The following is a 17912-nucleotide window of genomic DNA, read 5'->3' on the forward strand; positions in this document are numbered from 1 at the left end:
CTTTTTAAAAAAAGAGTTGTTAAAATCGTGCCAGCCAAAGAAAGGAATGGCATTTTTGAAAAATGGTTGAAGTCAGGAGCCCCCTTGAAGAATAGAATGGCGATTTATTGGTTGAAGTCAGGAGCCCCCCTGAAGAACAGAATGTCAATTTATTGGTTGAAATCAGGAGCCCGCCTGAAGAAAGGAAAAGGCATTTTTAAAAAAGGGGTTGTTAAAATCGTGCCAGCCAAAGAAAGGAATGACATTTTTTGAAAAGTTGTTGAAGTCAGGAGCCCCCCTGAAGAATAGAATGGCGATTTATTGGTTGAAGTCAGGAGCCCCCCTGAAGAACAGAATGGCGATTTATTGGTTGAAATCAGGAGCCCGCCTGAAGAAAGGAAAGGCAATTTTAAAAAAAAGGGTTGTTAAAATCGTGCCAGCCAAAGAAAGGAATGGCATTTTTGAAAAAAATGGTTGAAGTCAGGAGCCCCCCTGAAGAATAGAATGGCGATTTATTGGTTGAAGTCAGGAGCCCGCCTGAAGAGAGGAATGGCGTTTAATTTTAAAGTTGTGTATTTGAAGTCAGGAGCCCGCCTAAAGAGAGGAATGAAATTTATTTTTAAAGTTGTTGTTGAAGTTGGGAGCCCGCCCATAGAACAGAGGCATACATTTCAGTCTTTACATTTCAAGCGTTGAAGTTGGGAGCCCGCCCAGGTAACAGAGGCATACATTTCAGTCTTTATATTTCAAGCATTGAAGTTGGGAGCCCGCCCAGATAACAGAGGCATACATTCAGTCTTTACATTTCAAGAGTTGAAGTTGGGAGCCCGCCCAGATAACAGAGGCATACATTTCAGTCTTTAATTTCAAGTATTGAAGTTGGGAGCCCGCCCATAGAACAGAGGCATACATTTCAAGATCAAGTCAGAGGACAATAAAACAGAGGGTTACAATATGAATCCCCAGCAGGAAACAATAAAAATCCCCAGCACTGGGAAGCAGAAGGTTGCAATAAGAGGTCCCAGCAAAAACTCAAGTGCATGTGTCGAAAGGAAGAAAAGCATCAGAAGAAAAGCACCGTAAGAAATGCAAGCAGACAAGAAAGCAAGGCAACAAAGAACAATTGCAGTCTAGCCTAGCTTCTTGTTTTATTTTAAGCACGGTGTAACAAGGAGATCGGTAAGTAGTAGTAAGAGCATGCAACAACAGTAACATTGCAGTCCAACGGTAGTCCCAGCTACCAAAACTTCCCGAACTACATTGACCTGATTCCTGTTTAGCCCAGGATATGTAGGAAACCTCTGAAGCAAAGGTTCGGTCAAATCTTTTTCAAAAAAAAAAAATGCTTCACACGGAATACTCGGATGGGCAAAAATCGCTCGCTTTATCTTTGCACGAAAATCCTTCGTGTCTTCGGGCAAAGAGGGGCAGCTGTAAGCACGTGATTTTTGCCCTATATGAGAATTACTCCCAAAAAATTCAAAAATAAAATAATTTTTATTTGGTGTGCAATTTTTGTGATATTTTGTGATATTTTGTGTAACTATTTGTATGTTTGTATGTGCATGTTTATTTGTTAAATTATTAAAAATACAAAAAATATGTCGCATTTTGCATGTAGGATTTAATTCTACAATTGTTAGTAATTAAGTTTGATTTACAAAAAATAAAAATTACAAATATACAATTTTATGCTTAATTATTACTTAATTATGCGTTAATTGTTATTGGGAGTTAATTTGAGCTTTTATAACTTAATTTAGTTCTTAATAATAATTTAAATATTTTTTATAATTTAGTTTTAGAGAAATAAAAGAAGAAAAGAGAGCGAAAATATAAAGAAAGTCGGAATTGGGCCTCTTCTTCGATTTCAAGCCTCAGGCCCAAAAAATGGCCCAATTTTCCCAAACGACCCAGTCCATTTCGAACTAGGTCGACCCAGTCCATAACCCAACATCCTATCATTTTTCATTTTTACAAAACAAAAAAAAAGGGCCAAAAACCCTAAAACTATACTAAGTCATCCGCCACCCCACCCCCCCTCATTTTCCTTCTTCTTCCTCAAAACTCCAAAACACCCCATCCATGGCTGCCTCCCCCCACAAACCCCAGCCTGCAACGTCGACCACCCTCCCCCACGAACACCCCCTCACGTCGTCACACTCACACACACATACACAACAAAACACACACGCACACACGCAGCAGCCCGTCCATGGCTGCTGCTTCTCCTTCTTCCTCGTCCTCATCTTCTTGAAGGAGTAACATCACAGGTAGTCCAATGGCTGCTTCGTTTTCTTTTGAACGAGCCAGTTTGCTCCGTCGACACAGCCGGACAACCACCAATCTTTCGTCGACGTCCAGCTCCACATTCGACGACCAAAAACTCCGTCGCGGATGTTGTTCCTTCTCCTCCGAGTTGCTGCTTCTCCGCCATGGACGAGCACGCACAGGCGCATAGACCAGCTGCTTCTGTTTCGCGAGCTGCTGCCTCACTTTGTCTTCTTCAAGATTGAGCATCGCCATGGCTACTGTCGCCGCTGCACCAACAAGTTTCTGCTGCTCGTCGCGGCAGTCCTTTCCTCCTTCCAGTTGCTTCATCTTCCCTTCGTCTTATTCGTTTTGGTAAAGGTCGAGTTTCTTTCGTTGAGTCGAAGCCCGGACGGATTTGTTTAAAATCGTTGTTCGTCGTTTCATTTCCGGTTAGTTGGTTTTCTAAGTTTTATTTTTGTCCATATTGTTTGATATTTTTCGGATCCAAAATCGTTAAATGATTCGATTCTTGTTTTGTTTGTTCGTCGTTGAAATAATTTTCTAGTTTGTTCATATGTTTTGTTGAATTAATTTTCAGATTTCAAATGGAAATTAATTAATTTGTTTTTCATGTTTATTTCATGTTTGTATTATTGTTTAGGTAAATATTTGTTAGTTTAATGTTTGGTAGATTCAAATTGAAATTTAATTAATTATTTCTTCAATTTGTTTCATGTGTTCTATGTATTTTTTTCCCATAAATTGTTAATATTGTTAAGTTCAAGTTTAAATTCATAATTGTTTCTTCTTAAGTTTTGTTTTGTTATTTTCCTAAAACAATTTATTTGTAATAGGGAAATATGTTGGTTTAATCATGTGAATCCGTCATGTTTTGTTGTTTAAAAATAGATTTAATTCATGTTCATATTATGTTTGGTTGATCTTGAGTCCGAAATTTGTATAGTTTGATTTCTTGTTTATCATTTATGATTATTTCTTGAATTTGTCTCATAATCTTGTTTAAGTTTAATATAGGAATTGTTTGTTGTAATGTTGTTAGAGTTGATTTTAAGTTCAATATTATTGAATTTAGAAATCTAAATATACTTGTTTGTTGTTGTTGTTGAATCCGAAAATAGGATTGTTTGTTGCTAAAATATTGTTCAATCAAATTTTAGTTGTTCTTTGTTGTTCAATTTGTGTTCATGTGATTTGTTGTTGAAATGTTGAAGAAATCATGTTCATGTGATTTGTTGTTTAAACATTGTTAGAAATTGATCATATTGTCTATATTTTGGTTAAGTTTGATTAATTGATTGTTATAGCTGATGGGGTAGTTTGGTAATTTATAGTACTTTCGGGGGGTAAAATAGTAATTTGTAATAGGGTCGGAGGGGTAGTTTAGGAATTGTACATTTTGTAATTGTTTATATGAAGCATGAGGGACAAAATGAAATGGGGTGGGTTGTGATATGGTTATTTAATATAAAGGGGGGACAAGACAAATTTTAGTGTGGGGGAATCTTGTATTTGTTTATGTTGGGCATGGGGGACAAAATATAATGGGGTGGTGTGATATATTTATTTAATGTAATGGGGATGAGTGGGAAGATAATGGGTTTGGTAGAGAAAATGGGTTGATTTTAATTGATTAAAAGATTTATGGGATGAGATTATATATAGGAAGTCTTGAACACAAGACAAAGAGAGATATAGAGAAAAATACACAGATAAGAGAACTAATCTGAATATAAAGAAGAAGAGAAAGAAAATAAGAGAGAGAAAAAAAAAGGCTGAACATTTAAGAGAAAGAAAAATTCCGAAAAATATTTAAGCTTTCAAAATAAATAAAAAACTAAAAAAAATCTTCTGCTTTCTTTCTTTGTTTGAAATCAGTATTAATTGTTATTGTTTCATTCAAAGCTTGAAGCTTTTGTTTTTGGGATTACTGCTCTACTGGTTTGCAAACTCTTTTCCTGGGTTGTTACTGTTGCTGGGCTGTTGTTGCTGGGCTGTACTGTTATTACTGCTGCTGATTCTTATCTTCATTTTCTTTTGCTTCCAATATCAGGTATATATTTTAGAATCATGTTGTGGAAAGCTTCAACATTGCCAAATAAATGAAGTTCGGAATTATAATTATGTCTTTTACTCGTTTAAATCTATTAGTTTAAATTTCAGTTTTGTTTCAGCTGGTTAATATAGTAGCTTACATTTGATGTGAGAACTGTTAGTTAATCATCCTTTTGAAATTCGCATAAGCTTTGTAATAATGTTATTTATTTCAGAATTTCATTAAGTATAGCTATATTCAAATTATAAGATAGGGAACATGGCAGAAAGCTAGCCATTAATTAAATCTTATGATATTGTTGGCTAAGTATGGAATAGTATGGAAGTATCAAGAAACTACATTACTAGCATATTTTGTCACAAAAGTCCGATTTTATTTAAAGCTAGATTGATGAAAGTTGTATGTTGTTCGTACATGGCGTGATAACAGTTACATGTATAACCATAAGTGAAAGGTGAGTTGATATAATTCGTTACGAGGTTAGAATATTAGGAATGGTTCAAACGTACAACTATATTGCATGTGATGCAATTTTATTGAATCAATTTGTATAATAGTTCTCTTTCTTATCAACTTGATTCTTATCTACCATTGTAAACAAATTAACCAAACAATTATAACTTTGGACTAAAAACAAGTATATGAGAAGGATATGGGATTTATGAGCACGAATTGCAACATTTTATGTCAAAGATATGTAGAAATAGAGTTTGCATTAAATATAACAATGAAAATTCTTCAGAAACTATTAATTTGTTTATCAAATTAATTCTTTTCCAGTTTTATATGCGATTCAATTTTTGGATATATTAATGTTGTATCCACGATAAAAATGGTAGTATTTTTAGTTACATGTTGTTTGTTTCTTTTTCATATCATTAATTCTTTAAAATTTGAATAGTTTTGAGGTATATAATTCATACGCGTAAAATAAGACTTGCGGTCAACACATAATAACTTTTGAATTTTTTTTCAAGAAAATTTAGAGACGTCTAAATCAGTGTTTCTCTATGGCTTTCATATAAAAATAAGTGGATGCAATAAACAATTTGTAGAGAATTTTATCAAGAATATTTTGTGAAATTAGGGATACGTTCGCGTGGCCTAAATTACATTTTTTTAAGGCAGTTCGGATTATGCGTTCGCGCAACTTTGAGCCAAAATTTTAATAAAAAGAGATTCGTCGGAGGATATTAAATTAATTTCATAAAACCCGAGATGTGCGGTTCACTATTTAAGAAAGGCGAATGTTCTTAATTTTATTTTAAGCACAATTTCGAATATCAAATAAATTTTTTTATAATAAAAATATAAAAATATTATCAACCTTTTTGTGTACACGTATGCGTGGCACGATTCTCTACAATTATAAAAGGTATATAATACGAATATACGTACGCGTGATTCGTTTATATAATTGTAAACAATCTAAACAAAAGCGGTAATAAAATCGGGTAACAAGAAAAAAAGTATTTAGTAAATCAAGATAATTAAGCCAAATATATAAAATGGTTAAGCGACTGTGCTAGAACCACGAAATTCGGGAATGCCTAACACCTTCTCCCGAATTAACAGAATTCCTTACTCAGGATTTCTGGTTCGCAGAATAACAAACAGAGTCATATTCTCCTCGATTCAGGTATTAAAACCGGTGACTTGGGACGCCTTAAAATTCCCAGGTGGCGACTCTGAAACAAATAAACAAATCCCGTTTCGACTGTCCTTTAATTGGAGAAAACTCCCTGCACCCTCGCGGGGGCGGAAAAAGGAGGTGCGACAAGTCATACAAAGTAATGGAGTCATCTCAATGTTGGACTAATAGCTCTTGATATATACAAACTTGGCCGGCGGCAAAAGAGGTCCCACTACCTTCCAAAGTCAATCACACACGCCTTGAGCATATCCTCTAGAATATAAAACATACGTCCAATAGCCCGTCAATCTGAAATTCAAAGGTTGTGTTGAGATCTACCCGGTACCTAAAAATGCAAAGTGAACCGAGTGCCTCGGTTTGAAATGGAAATAGGCATTCCATGAAACCGGACAATCTCCTGAATGTAAATCTAAACTAACCTCTCTAAAGTATATGTAGTCATCACCTGAATAAAATGAACAAACTTTGTCAGTCTAGAGACAATGACTCAAACAACATCGAATTCCCTCAACGTCCACGACAAACCAATCTCAAAATCCATAGTAATGTACCCCTATTTCCACTTTGGTATACCATCTGCTAAAGTAAACCACACAACTTCTCGTGCTCATGTTCAACTTGCTGGAAACTTACACACCTCGATAAATATCCAACAATATCCTTCTTAATCTGTCGCCACCAGTAATGCTGCCTCAGATCACGACACATTTTTTGGCACTTGGATTAATAGAATATTAAATTGTGAGCCTCCTCCAGGATCAACTCTCTCAGGCCATCAGCATTAGGAACACACAAACAACTCTAGAGCCACAAAACATCATCATCACCAATAGTCACCTCCTTGGCACCACCTTATAGTACCATCTCTCTAAGAACAAACAAGTGTGAATCATCATACTGACGAGCCTTAATCGGCTCGAATAAAGATGACTAAGTCACAACACATGAAAGAACTTGACTGGGATCTGAAATATCCAATCTCATAAGTAAGCTAGATATGGACTAAATGTCCAAAGACAATGTCCTTTACTCTTCTGGAATGAAAGCAAGCTAACCACACTCTCGGCCTTCTTTCTCAAGGCATCCGCGACTACATTCGCCTTTCCAGATAATAAAGAATGGTGATATCATAGGAATTCAGTGTCGATGTGACGACCCGACCCGTCGTCACGTGAGCTACCACCCCGTTTCCCCCATTTTATGCTTCTTCATGTTTTGTTATCGGTATTCGGTGTGTTAGAGTTAAATCGGATTGATTTTGATAGGAAATGAGACACTTAGTCTCTTTAAGGAAGGCTTGTTTTGGAAAAGTCAACTGGATATTGACTCTTGAGTTAGAGGGCTCGGATGTGATTTCTGGTGATTCGGTTAGCTTCGGGAGATGATTTTTGACTTAGGAGTGTGAACGGAAGTAATTTTGGAGGTCCGGTGTAGAATTAGGATTGAATTGGCAAAGTTAGTATTTTGGGCTATTTCCGGTTGATAGGTGAGATTTTGATCCGAGGGTCAGAATGGAATTCCGAGAGTTGCTGTAGCTCCGTTAAGTGATTTGAGATATGTGTTCAAAATTTTAGCTCATTCGGACGTGATTTGGTTGGGTTTTGATCGAATACGTGTTTTAGAAGTTTTAAATGAACTTAGGCTTGAATTCGATATAATTCGATGATTTTAGTGTTAGTTGAGGTGTTCTGATGATTGGAGCAAGTTTGGATGATGTTTTAAGATATGTTGGTGCGTTTGGTTGAGGTCCCGAGGGCCTCGGGGTGATTTCGGATGGTTAACGGGAAGTTTGGAGTTATAAAATACAGCAGAAAAATTGCAGAGTATTTTTGTTCTATGCGATCGCAGAGGGTGTCATGCAATCGCATAGAAGGAATTCGAGGGGCTGTTTGGTTGTGCTATGCGATCGCGGTGGAAGGCATGCGATCGCACAGGGTAAAGACCTTGTGCTATGCGATCGCAGAGAGGCCTATGCGATCGCATAGGGTTAAATCTGGGGGCAGAATATTTATGCTATACCATCGCATGGGCTCTAATGCGATCGCATAGAAGGAGCTACAGTGATCTGGGCAGAATGTTAAAAACATTTTATCCGCGAACCCAACCCATTTTTTCACCATTTTTGGACATTGTTGAGAGCTTTTGGACGGGGATTGAAGAGAGTTTCAACTGGGATCGATTGGAGGTAAGTTTTATGAGTTAAATACATGATTATATTGTGAAATCATCCTTGAAATACATGGAAATATAGCCAAATTGTAAGAAATTAGGGCTTGAAATTGAAATTCTAAATTTGGGATTTGAGGGGACATTCGTGGTCCGATTTAGGAGATTTTTGTATGTATAGACTCGTGGCGAGATAAGGAATTCGATTATGTTAAATTTTCTGAATTTCAAGAAGTGGGCCCGGGGCTCGGGTTTTGGAAAATTTCGTGAATTTCGATATTTTTCGAGTCTTTTCGATTGGGTTATGTTCCCTTAGCCTATTGTGATGTATTCGTTGTGGTTTTGATCAGATTCGACGCTCGAGGAGGTTGATTTATGAGGCAAGGGAGTAGCGAGCTAGGATTTCGGCATGTTTGACGTGAGTAATGGTTATAAATTATGTTCTGAGGGTTTGAAACCCCGAATTTGCACAACGTGGTGCTATGTTGAGATGAGACACACGCCGTATGATAAGCGTGGGGTTTGTTACTACTGGGGATTGGGCTCGGTCCATTTCGTTTGATGACTCTACTGTACTTTTGACTGAGACTTAATTAATATCGTTATATTATGGGCTAGTTGCCATGTTTGGGGCCTTGTGCCGATCTGTAGAACCCTTAGGGGGCATTTGTATTGGTTGACCTCACTTTTCTTGTCGAAATCATACCCTCAGTCATGTTCTTAACTAATAAACATAATATGAACCAACTTTAGAAATTGTTAAATCCTAATGAGAGTAACGTGTGGGTTGAGAACCCCGTCTTAACTTAGTGTGCCGAAGAGGCCAAGTCTATATTGACTGAGAGGGGTCGAGAACCCCATTGTGAGGGTATTTGATATGCCATGGATCGGGCTGCACGCCGCATTAGTATATATATTTATATGGATCGGACTGCACGCCGCAGTAGTATATTACATGGATCGGACTGCATGCCACAGTAGTATATTATATGGATCGGACTGCACGCCGCAGTAGTATAGCGCTTGGGCTGAAGGAGCCCCTCCAGAGTCTGCACACCCCCAGTGAGCGCAATCGACTATTCTTGGATCGGGCTGCACGCCGCAACAGTATATATATATGGATTGGGCTACGCGCCGCAGCAGTATACTATATGGATCGGGCTGCACGCCGCAGCAGTACAAATATAAATTCGGTTATCGTGAGGAGTAAATGAATTGAATACTGGCTTAAAGGACTTTTAACTGACTTTCTCATTCAGTTGTTGTTTTTGATATTCTCACTGTTTTAATATAGAACTGCGTAGTGTTTGACGAGTTTTCTTTCTATCAGTCATTATTTATTGCTATTACTCACTGAGTTAGAGTACTCACTTTACTCCCTGCACCATGTGTGCAGATACAGGTATCCCGGAGGCATAGTTTGAGCTTCTTGCTGCTGTTCAGCTTATTCCGGAGTCATCGAGGTAGCTGCATGGCATCTGCAAGACCCGATTTCTCCCCTTATCCTCCTTATTTTATGCATTCTAGACAACTCTATGTATAGGTTGCTACATAGACTTGTATTAGAGGCTCTTGGCTCGTGACACCAGATCGGTGGGATTTATATTGATATTTTATGGATTTTTTCGTACTGTTTATCTATTACTACAGAGTTATAATCATGTTAATTAGGCATTAAATTTTATTAATTGGTAATGAATTCTGCATAAGGGAGTGTGAGTGACGAATTGGTCGGGCTTACCTAGCATCGTGTTGGGCGCCATCACGACCGGGGAATTGGGGTCGTGACAAGTTGGTATTAGAGCCTAGGTTACTAGGTCTCGTGAGTCTTGAGCCGGTTTAGTAGAGTCTCGTGGATCGGTATAGAGACGTCTGTACTTATCCTCGGGAGGCTGCAGAACCTGTTAGGAAAAATTCCACATTCTTGAAATTTTTGTCATGCGAACTTGTTGATCCGAATACTAAATTTCTCTTTATTCCATTCTCTCACAGATAGTGAGGACTTGAGATACCGGACGTGTCGGACGACCACCAGTACCACCTACTGAGGCTACTAGAGGCCGTGGGCGCGGTCGTGTCGTGGTAGAGGCAGAGCAGCAGGGATAGCACCTGTGGATCCTTTAGTTTCCCCAGCTCAGGACCAGGCTCCAGTAGCACTAGTGCAGGCACCAGCAGTGCCCATTGTGATACCGGGTCTCCAGGAGATATTGGTCCAGATATTGACAGTTTGTACGGGTCTGACTCAGGTAGTTTCAGCCACCACAGGGGAAACAGCTACTTCGCAGGCCGGGGAAGGCAATCAGACCCCCGCTGCTCGCACACCTGAGCAGGTAGTGCAGGGATTACAGACTCCAGAGGCACCTACAACTCAGCCAGTGGTACCCGTTCAAGAGTACAGGGTTCCAGTTATGCCGGACGATGAGCAGCGTCGTCTCGAGAGGTTCAGCAGACTTCAGCCTCCTTCTTTCAGTGGTGCTCAGGGCGAGGATGCCCAGGGTTTTCTTGACAAGTGTCAGCGTATGCTTCGGACAGCAGGGATTCTTGAGTCCAGCGGTGTGGCTTTTACTACATTTTAGTTTACTAGAACGACCTTCACTTGGTGGGAGGTGTATAAGCGACGTAGGCCGGCAGGTGCAACACCTTTGACTTGGCAGGAGTTCTCCACTCTCTTCTTGGAGAAGTGAATACCGTAGTCTCAGAGGGAGGAGCTGCGTAGACAGTTTGAGTGGCTTCGGCAAGGAGATATGACTATGTCTCAGTATGAGGCGAGATTTTTTGAGTTGGCTCGTTATGACTCATGGATAGTTCCGACTAATCGGGAGAGGATTAAGAGGTTCGTGGATGGTCTTAATTATCACCTTCGTATTCTGATGACTCGAGAGAGAGTTCTGGGTATTTCCTTTGAGGATGCAGTTGATATTGCTCGTGATATTGAGAAGGCTCGCCGTCAGGAGAGAGAGGAGAGGTAGGCCAAGAGGCCTCGATGTTCTGGCAGTTTCAGTGGCGCTCCATTAAGGGGCCAGTTCCAGCAAGGTCAGGGTCGTTCTTTCAGGCCCGCTTAGTCAGCTCGACCTGAGTACCGAGGTGGATCTTCTGGTCGTGGTTATCAGGGTTCTCAGCAGAGTTAGCCATCTCTCAGTGCTCTTCCAGCACAGAGTTCATCTCGTGCTCCATTTGTTCAGGGTTCTTCCAGGCCGAGTGTATCAACTAGCCACTCTGGCACGAGGGGTTCCCTTCAGTCCCAGTTCCCAGCACGGGAGTTGCTATGAGTGTGGAGAGTTCGGGCATATGCGGAAAGAGTGTCCTCGCCGTGCTGCTAGCTCATCTCAGTAGAGGGGTCAGCCCTCGTCTTCTACTCCAGTTACTTCACCACCCGCCCAGCCAGCTAGGGGTGGAGGTCATGCGTCTAGGGGTCACCGCAGCGGGGGAGGTCGATCAGGGGCCGGTCAGGCCCATTTCTATGCACTCCTTGGCAGGCTAGATGCTATTGCTTCGGATGCTGTTATCACAAGTATTATTTCAGTCTGCCATAGGGATGCCTTAGTTTTATTTGATCTGCGTTCCACCTATTCCTATGTGTCTTCATATTTTGCTCATTATTTTGGTACAACCCGAGGATATCTTGCCTTACCTGTTCATGTATCTACCCTGGTGGGTGATACCATTGTTGTAGACCATGTATATCGGTCGTGTTTGATGACTATTGGGGGTCTGGAGACCCGAGTTGATTTATTGATGTTAAGCATGGTGGACTTTGATGTTATTCTGGGCATGGATTGGCTATCTCCGTTTCATGCTATTCTTGACTGTCATGCTAAGACAGTCAATTTGGGTATACCTGGTGTTCCGAGGGTCGAGTGGTGTGGTGTGACTGACTATGTGCCTAACAGGGTGATTTCTTTTCTAAAGGCCCAGCGTATGGTTGGGAAAGGTTGTCTATCATATTTGGCTTTTGTGAGGGATGTTGGAGCTGAGACTCCTAACATTGATTCGGTTCCGGTTGTGAGGGAGTTTCCCGATGTGTTTTCTACATACCTGCCGGACATGCCACCGGATAGGGACATTAATTTTGGTATTGACCTGGTGCCGGGCACTCAGCCCATTTCCATTCCTCCATATCGTATGGCACCTGCAGAGTTGAAAGAACTAATGGATCAGCTTCAGGAACTCCTGGATAAGGGGTTCATTTGGCCTAGTGTGTCACCGTGGGGTGCACCGGCTCTATTTGTGAAAAAGAAGGATGGCACAATGAGAATATGCATTGACTACAGGCAATTGAACAAAGTAACATTGAAGAACAAGTATCCCCTACCCCGTATCGATGATTTATTTGACCAGCTTCAGGGGCAAGGGTATTCTCCAAGATTGACCTTCGTTCAGGCTATCACCAGTTGAAGATCAGGGTTTCAGATATTATAAAGACTGCTTTCAGGAATAGATATAGGCACTATGAGTTTCTTGTTATGTCCTTTGGGCTGACTAATGCCCTAGCCACGTTCATGCATTTGATGAACAGTGTATTTCGACCATATCTGGATTCGTTCGTGATTGTTTTTATTAATGATATATTGGTGTACTCGCGTAGCCAGGAGGAGCAAGCACAGCATTTGCGAGTGGTATTACAGAGATTGGGGGAGGAGAAGCTTTACGCAAAATTCTTCAAGTGTGAGTTTTGGCTCAGTTCAGTGTCTTACCTGGGGCACGTGGTGTCCAGTGAGGGTATACAGGTTGATCCGAAGAATATAGAGGCGGTTCAGAGTTGGCCAAAATCGTCCTCAGCCACAGAGATTCGTAGCTTTCTTGGGTTGGCAGGCTATTATTGCCGGTTTGTTCAGGGATTTTCATCCATTGCATCGCCCTTGACCAAGTTGACTCAGAAGGGTGCTCCATTTGTATGGTCGGACGAGTGTGAGGAGAGCTTTCAGAAGCTCGAGACAGCGTTGACCACAACTCCAGTGTTGATTTTGCCATCAACTTCAGGTTCATATACTGTGTATTGTGACGCTTCGAGAGTTGGGATTGGTTGTGTGTTGATGCATGAGGGTAGAGTTATTGCTTATGCTTCTCGTCAGTTGAAGCCCCACGAGAAGAACTACCTTGTTCATGACTTAAAGTTGGTTGCCATATTTCATGCTTTGAAGATTTGGAGGCACTATTTATATGGCGTATCTTGTGAGGTATTCACTGATCATCGCAGTCTTCAACATTTGTTCAAGCAAAAGGATCTTAATTTGAGGCAGCGGAGGTGGCTTGAGTTGCTCAAGGATTATGATATTACCATTTTGTATCACCCCGGGAAGGCCAATGTGGGGGCCGATGCGTTGAGCCGGAAGGCAGTTAGCATGGGGAGTTTGGCATACATTCCAGTTGGGGAGAGGCCCTTTGCAGTTGATGTTCGGGCTTTGGCCAATCGGATGGTGAGATTAGACATTTCAGAGCCTAGTCGGGTGTTGGCTTGTGTGGTTTCTTGGTCTTCCTTGTATGACCGCATCGTAGAGCGCCAGTATGATGATCCACATTTGCTTGTCCTTAAGGACAGTGTTCAGCATGATGATGCCAGGGATGTGACCATTGATGGTGATGGCGTGTTGAGGATGCAGGGCCGAATTTGTGTGCCCAATGTGGATGGGCTTAGAAAGTTGATTCTGGAGGAGGCCCATAGCTCACGGTATTCCATTCATCCGGGTGCCGCGAAGATGTATCAAGGTTTGAGGCAGCACAATTGGTCGAGAAGAATGAAGAAAGATATTGTGGGATTTGTAGCTCGGTGTCTCAACTGCCAGCAGGTGAAATATGAGCATCAGAGACCGGGTGACTTGCTTCAGCAGATGGTTATTCCCGAGTGGAAGTGGGAGAGAATCACTATGGACTTCATGGTCGGACTTCCTCGGACTTTGAAGAAGTTAGATGCTATTTGGGTGATTATAGATCGGCTGACCAAGTCTGCGTACTTTATTCCTGTGTGTACTACCTATTCTTCAGAGCAGTTGGCAGGAATTTATATCCGGGAGATTGTTCGGTTGCATGGTATTCCGGTTTCCATCATATCAGATAGAGGTACTCAGTTTACTTCGCAGTTTTGGAGAGCCGTGCAGAGAGAGTTGGGTACACAAGTAGAGTTGAGAACAGCGTTCCATCCTTAGATGGACGGACAGTCCGAGCATACTATTCAGATATTAGAGGACATGTTGCGTGCTTGTGTTATTGAATTTGGAGGTTCATGGGATAAGTTTCTACCACTTGCGGAGTTTTCTTACAACAACAGCTACTAGTCGAGTATTCAGATGGCTCCAAATGAGGCTTTGTACGGGAGGCGGTGTAGATCTCCGGTTGGTTGGTTCGATCCCGGCGAGGCTAGGCTATTGGGGACAGATTTGGTTCAGGATGCCTTAGAGAAGGTGAAGGTGATTTAGGAGAGGCTTCGTACAGCGCAGTCGCGTCAGAAGAGTTATGCGGACCGGAAGGTTCGAGATGTGTCCTACATGGTCGGTGAGAAGGTATTGCTGAAGGTTTCGCCCATGAAGCGTGTTATGAGGTTTGGGAAGAAAGGAAAATTGAGTCATCGGTTCATTGGGCCTTTTGAGGTGCTTCGGATGATTGGGGAGGTGGCTTATGAGCTTGCTTTGCCACCCAACTTGTCTAGCGTGCATCCGGTATTTCATGTTTCTATGCTCCGGAAGTATATTGGGGATCCGTCTCATGTTTTGGACTTCAGCACTGTTCAGTTGGATGATGATTTGACCTATGATGTGGAGCCAGTGGCTATTTTGGGTCGTCGGGTTCGGAGATTGAGATCAAAGGATATCGCTTCGGTGAAGGTGCAGTGGAGAGGTCGGTCCGTGGAGAAGGCTACCTGGGAGACCGAGCAGGAGATGCGGAGCAGATATCCTCACCTGTTTGAGGCTCCAGTTATGTTTCTTGACCCGCTCGAGGACGAGCATTTGTTTAAGTTTTGGAGGATGTGACGACCCGACCCGTCGTCACGTGAGCTACCGCCCTGTTTCCCCCATTTTATGCTTCTTCATGTTTCGTTATCGGTATTCGGTGTGTTAGAGTTAAATCGGATTGGTTTTGATAGGAAATGAAACACTTAGTCTCTTTAAGGAAGGCTTGTTTTGGAAAAGTCAACTAGATGTTGACTCTTGAGTTAGAGGGCTCGGATGTGATTTCCGGTGATTCGGTTAGCTTCGGGGGATGATTTGTGACTTAGGAGTGTGGTCGGAAGTAATTTTGGAGGTCCGGTGTAGAATTAGGCTTGAATTGGCGAAGTTAGTATTTTTGGGCGATTTCCAGTTGATAGGTGAGATTTTGATCTGAGGGTCTGAATTGAATTCCGAGAATTGTTGTAGCTCCGTTAAGTGATTTGGGATATGTGTGCAAAATTTTAGCTCATTCGGACGTGATTTGGTTGGGTTTTTGATCGAATGCGTGTCTTAGAAGTTTTAAACGAACTTAGGCTTGAATTCGATGTAATTCGATGATTTTAGTGTTAGTTGAGGTGTTTTGATGATTGGAGCAAGTTTGGATGATGTTTTAAGATATGTTGGTGCGTTTGGTTGAGGTCCCGAGGGCCTCGGGGTGATTTCGGATGGTTAACGGGAAGTTTGGAGTTATAAAATACAGCAGAAAAATTGCAGAGTATTTTTGTTCTATGCGATCGCAGAGGGTGTCATGCAATCGCATAGAAGGAATTCGAGGGGCTGTTTGGTTGTGCTATGCGATCGCGGTGGAAGGCATGCGATCACACAGGGTAAAGACCTTGTGCTATGCGATCGCATAGGGTTAAATTTGGGGGCAGAATATTTGTGCTATACGATCGCATGGGCTCTAATGCGATCGCATAGAAGGAGCTACAGTGATCTGGGCAGAATGTTAAAAATATTTCATCCGCGAACCCAACTCATTTTTCCACCATTTTTGGACATTGTTGAGAGCTTTTGGACGGGGATTGAAGAGAGTTTCAACTGGGAACGATTGAAGGTAAGTTTTATGAGTTAAATACATGATTATATTGTGAAATCATCCTTGAAATTCATGGAAATATAGCCAAATTGTAAGAAATTAGGGCTTGAAATTGAAATTCTAAATTTGGGATTTGAGGGGCCATTCGTGGTCCGATTTGGGAGATTTTTGTATGTATAGAATCATGGCGAGATAAGGAATCCGATTATGTTAAATTTTTTGAATTTCGAGAAGTGGGCTTGGGGCTCGGGTTTTGGAAATTTTCGTGAATTTCGATATTTTTCGAGTCTTTTCGATTGGGTTATGTTCCCTTAGCCTATTGTGACGTATTCGTTGTGGTTTTGATTAGATTCGATGCTCGAGGAGGTTGATTTGTGAGGCAAGGGAGTAGCGAGCTAGGATTTCGGCATGTTTGACGTGAGTAATTGTTATAAATTATGTTCTGAGGGTTTGAAACCCCGAATTTGCACAACGTGGTGCTATGTTGAGATGAGACACACGCCGTATGATAAGCGTGGGGTTTGTTACTACTGGGGATTTGGGCTCGGTCCATTTCGTTTGATGACTCTACTGTACTTTTGACTGAGACTTAATTAATATCGTTATATTATGGGCTAGTTGCCATGTTTGGGGCCTTGTGCTGATCTGTAGAACCCTTAGGGGGCATTTGTATTGGTTGACCTCACTTTTCTTGTCGAAATCATACCCTCAGTCATGTTCTTAACTGATAAACATAATATGAACCAACTTTAGAAATTGTTAAATCCTAATGAGAGTAACGTGTGGATTGAGAACCCCGTCTTAACTTAGTGTGCCCAAGAGGCCAAGTCTATATTGACTGAGAGGGGTCGAGAACCCCATTGTGAGGGTATTTGATATGCCATGGATCAGGCTGCACGCCGCATCAGTATATATATTTATATGGATCGGACTGCATGCCGCATTAGTATATTATATGGATCGAACTGCACGCCGCAGTAGTATATTATATGGATCGGACTGCACACCGCAGTAATATAGCGCTTGGGCTGAAGGAGCCCCTCCGGAGTCTGCACACCCCGAGTGAGCGCAGTCGACTATTCTTGGATATATATATATATATATATATATATATATATATATATATATATATATATATATATATATATATGGATCGGGTTGCGCACCGCAGCAGTATACTATATGGATCGGGCTGTACGCCGCAACAGTACAAATGTGAATTCGGTTATCGTGAGGAGTAAATTAATTGAATACTGGCTTAAAGGACTTTTAACTTACTTCCTCATTCAGTTGTTGTTTTTGATATTCTCACAGTTTTAATATAGAACTGCGTAGTGTTTTACGAGTTTTCTTTCCGTCAGTCATTATTTATTGCTATTACTCACTGAGTTGGAGTACTCAGTTTACTCTCTGCACCATGTGTGCAGATACAGGTATCCCGGAGGCATAGTTTGAGCTTCCTGCTGCTGTTCAGCTTATTCCGGAGTCATCGAGGTAGCTACATGGCGTCCGTAGGACCCAATTTCTCCCCTTATCCTCCTTATTTTCCGCATTCTAGACAACTCTATGTATAGGTTGCTACACAGACTTGTATTAGAGGCTCTTGGCTCGTGGCACCAGATAGGTGGGATTTATATTGATATTTTATGGATTTTTCTGTACTGTTTATCTATTACTACAGAGTTATAATCATGTTAATTCGGCATTAAATTTTATTAATTGGTAATGAATTATGCATAAGGGAGTGTGAGTGACGAATTGGTCGGGCTTGCCTAGCATCGTGTTGGGCGCCATCACGACCGGGGATTTGGGGTCGTGACACTC

Source organism: Nicotiana tabacum, chromosome 22 (assembly GCF_000715075.1).
Source record: "Nicotiana tabacum cultivar K326 chromosome 22, ASM71507v2, whole genome shotgun sequence".
Lineage (NCBI taxonomy): Eukaryota > Viridiplantae > Streptophyta > Magnoliopsida > Solanales > Solanaceae > Nicotiana > Nicotiana tabacum.